The 4254-nt window shown below is 33.4% G+C and overlaps 1 pseudogene; it reads left to right on the top strand.

Moving 5' to 3' along the window:
- Positions 1 to 815: 815 nt before the first annotated feature.
- On the top strand, positions 816 to 1149 carry LOC119528663 (annotated as a pseudogene).
- Positions 1150 to 4254: the final 3105 nt, after the last annotated feature.

Raw genomic sequence — 4254 nt, forward strand, 5'->3', positions numbered from 1 at the left:
TAAAATCAGGACTGAAAGATGGAACATCACTGCTATTCTTACAGAAATATGGAGTATAATGGAATATTAAAAAATTATGTTAACAAACTAGATAGTATAAAGGAAAGGGACAGATTCCTAAAAAGATACAAGTTACTGAAACTGACTCAAGAAGAAATAGAAATTTTGAATAGAATTGTAACAAATTAAGAGTTGAAATTAGTGATGAAAAAGCTTCCCGTAAAGAAAAAAACCCAGGTCCAAATGGCTTCACTGGTGAATTCTACCAAACATTTAAAGAAGAATTAATACTATTTCTTTACAAACTCCTCCAAAATAAAGAAAAAGAAGGAACAATTCCAAACTCATTCTGTGAGGCCAGTATTCCTGTGGTACCAAAACCAAAGACAACACAAGAAAAGAAAATGACAGATCACTATATCTTATGAACTGGAAGCAGAAATTCTCAACAAAATGCTGATAAAAGATTATATACCATGAGCAAGTGGAATTTATCTCAGCAACACCGGTTAGTTTAACATCCAAAAATCAGTATACTACACCATATTAACAGAATAAAGAACAAAAACTACATGATCATCTCAATAGATGCAGAAAAGCATTTGACAAAATCCACTAGCCTTTCTTGATAAACACACTTAACAAACTAAGAAAAGATGGGAACTTCCTCAACATGATAAAGGTCATCTCTGAAAAACCCAGATGGCATCATACTTAATGGTGAAACTCTAAAGGCTTTCCCCCTAAGATGAGGAACAAGCAAGGATGTCTGCTCTCGCCTTTTCTACTCAATATTCTACCACAGGGGTTCAAAAATGGCAGGCCACCTTGATGTTGCAGCGTCAGGCCAGTGGCTGGATGGTATTCAAAAATGGTATTACAATGCCGCAGGGTTCAATCAACTGGGATTAATGTGAGATGATACAATAGCCAAGAATGAAGATGTAAAAGAAGCCATACGAAGGCTTCCTGAGAACCTTCATAACGACAGGGTGTTTCGCATTAAGAGCACTGGGCCTGACCATGAGACAGCAGATCTTGCCTAAAGAACAGTGGACAAAATATGAGGAGGAGAAATTCTATCTTGAACCATATCTGAAAGAAGTTATTTAGGAAAGAAAAGAGAGAAACGAATGGGCAAAGAAATAATCATGTAATTGAAATGTGGATGCAGTTGTCCCCAAAGTATTTTTATGAAGCTGGTAAAATTTAAAATGTACAATTTACAAACTATTTGGGCTACAGATTATTACTTCAAACAAATATCAATTGTAGTCATTGTTGGAGTTTTTGAATGCTAAACTTCATAAAAATCTTAACTACTGATTTCACTTGTCTTTTCCAACTCTTTCCAAACTTCTAAGCTAACATTTATTTAGTGTTTAATTTCTTCCTGGGGCTAAGCGAGAACACTTTAATCAGTTCTCATTGGCTGGATAACCTCAATTTACCAAAGAAGATAATGTTATGCCAAGTAGAATAGACACCTTTATATTGCCTTCGTAGGTTAGCTAGATGCTTGGAAGCTAGCCCCATAAGGGCCTGACTTGCAGGTATGAAACAGGGCAAGAAGCAAGTGCCAGTAGTTGATTTCACTGAAGTAAACAGATCAGTCCAGCAGAGTGGCTTTCATACTTAATGAGTCTTCGGTAGAATGAAAAGAAAGGTAAAGGATTCACTCCCCAGTTTGCTAAGATTGGGAACCAGCCCAGTTCAGCCCTCCTCAACCAAAGACCTTCAAAATACTTAATTTCACACCCTACCAATAAAAAAAATCATGTACACAGCCTCAATATGGAGATGTATAAATCATATGTATGCACTCCTGTGCTAATATGTATATTAGAAAACAAAAAGTAGACGTTAGATAAATCAATAAAAATATAAAGACAAATTATACTTTCTCCCCATATCTGAGTGACTTGTCCACTCTCAAAACTATTGTTATTTAAAAAACAAAACAACTCTTGTTATAAAGTATATTGAATATGAGTAATAGTTAAAAGTTTTAAGGTTTTAGGTTGATTACCTTGAATATAAACTGAAACTATTTGATAATGTCCCTCCAACCCCTAAATTCTGAAGTGCTTTCTTTGGTGGAAGTGAAAGGGATAGAAGCACAGCGAGCTGGGAGGGAATTGTGTGGAACCCACCGTGGTCCACAGCAAGTGTTTGCTGTGTGGGGCAGAAATATCTGATTGGGATCTTATCTTGAGGAACAAGGAACAACAGACTAAGAAAAACAAGTTTTAGATTATGTTTCAAATTCATAAAGAATCAAAAGTGTGTGTGTATTTAGTGGGTGTATATAGATATGGATGTGTGTGTGTGTGTGTGTGTGTGTGTGTGTGTGTATAACCCGACCCCCAAAAGATGAGATATGATGTTCCACATTCATATGTATGTGTAAGTTGCAACATAATTATAAAGGGGATCTTTTAAAATTTTTATGAAAATATTAGAAAACCTCATTAATTCCCTTAAGGGCCTCTCTTCTAAAAAAAAAAAAAAAAAAATTCTACTACAGTTTCTGCCCAGGGAAATTAGGAAAGAAAAAGAAATAAAAGCACCCTGCTTGGAAATAAAGAAGTAAAACTATCTCTATTTGCCAATTGCATGATTTTTTAATATGAAAAATCCTATGGAATCCACTTAAAAACTATTAGAACTAATAAACACATTCAGCAAGATTGCGGGTTACAGCATCAATACCCAAAAATCAATTGGATTTCTATACACTACCAATAATCAACCAAAATGTGAAATTAAGAAAAGAATTTCATTTATAATGTGTCAAAAGAATAAAACTTTTAGAACTAAATAAACAAAAAGTGCAAAACGTATACTCTGAAAATTTCAAAACAGTGCTGAAAGCAATGAAAGAAAACCTAACTAAATGGAAAGATCCATATTCATAGATTAGAAAAGTTAATATTGTTAAGATGGCAATACTCCCCAAATCCGTCTATGGATTTCATGCAATCTCTGTGAAATTCCAAGCTGGCTTTTCTTTGCAGCAATTGACAAGCTGATCCTAAAATTTATATGGAAATTTAAGGGGCCCAGAACAGCCAAAATAATCTTGAAAAAGAAAAGCAATTAGGAGGACTCACACTACCTATTTTAAAACTTACTACAAAGCAACAGTAATCAAAAAGTGCAGTACCAGAATAAGGCTAGACAGACAGATGAAGGGAATATATTGAGACAAGAAATAAGCCCTCACATTAAAGTCAGTTTATTTTCAACAAGGACACAAAGACAATTACATTTTCAACAAATGCTGCTGGGAAAACTGGATATCCACATGCAAACAAGTGAAAAATGATATCCATTTCTTAACACCATACACAAAATGAACTCAAAATGCATCACAGATCTAAATATAAGAGTGGAAATAAAAAATTCTTAGAAGAAAATATAGGAGGAAACCCTCATGAGTCTGGATTACCCAAAACCTTCTTAGATACAAGGCAACCTATGTAAGAATATACTCTGTATGTTTCCATTTATATAAAATTATAGACCATGTTAATTAATCTATAGTGACAAAAATCAGATCAGACGTAGTCTGCAGTTGGAAGAGGGCCAAAGAAGGAAAGAAGGAAAATGTCACAAAGGTATAGGAGGAAACTTTTGCTAGTCATGAATATGTTTATTAACTTGATTGTGGTGACAGTTCCCAGATGTATACATATGTCAAAACTCAATAAATTGTACACTTTAAAGTTGTAAGAAAGGAGGAAAAGATGACCCTAGAGGTTACAGATAAGTAAGGAAACAGAAATTTTTAAAAGTCTAATTAGCATCTTCAGGAAGTTTAAGACAATATTTCATTCATACACAAAAATGGGAAAAAAAATCTTGAAAATTAAAAATATGATTTCCAAAATTCAAAAATTAAATGAAAGGTTTGGAATATAAAGCTGAGAAAAAAGTCCAGATGAGAGAAAAAATAAGAGACAAAGAAGATCAGGTCCAGCATATCCAACTTCCCTAAAAGAACAGAGAAAACATAGAGTAGAAAATTACAAAAAAAAAAAAAAAAAAAAAAAAAAAAAAAAACCATAAAATAAAAACATAAAAAAGAGCTTGAGACTTTAGACTAAAAGATTCATCAAGTTCTCAACAGATTGAATGCATTCAGATGCACTGAGCATCACATCATGAAATTTCAAAAGACTAAAGATGAAAAGTGTCTTTAAAAATTTTCCAAAAGAAAAATCAGATTACCTGCAAAACAATTAAAAACCA

The sequence above is a fragment of the Choloepus didactylus genome, chromosome 3 (assembly GCF_015220235.1).
Source record: "Choloepus didactylus isolate mChoDid1 chromosome 3, mChoDid1.pri, whole genome shotgun sequence".
In the NCBI taxonomy this organism is placed as follows: Eukaryota; Metazoa; Chordata; class Mammalia; order Pilosa; family Megalonychidae; genus Choloepus; species Choloepus didactylus.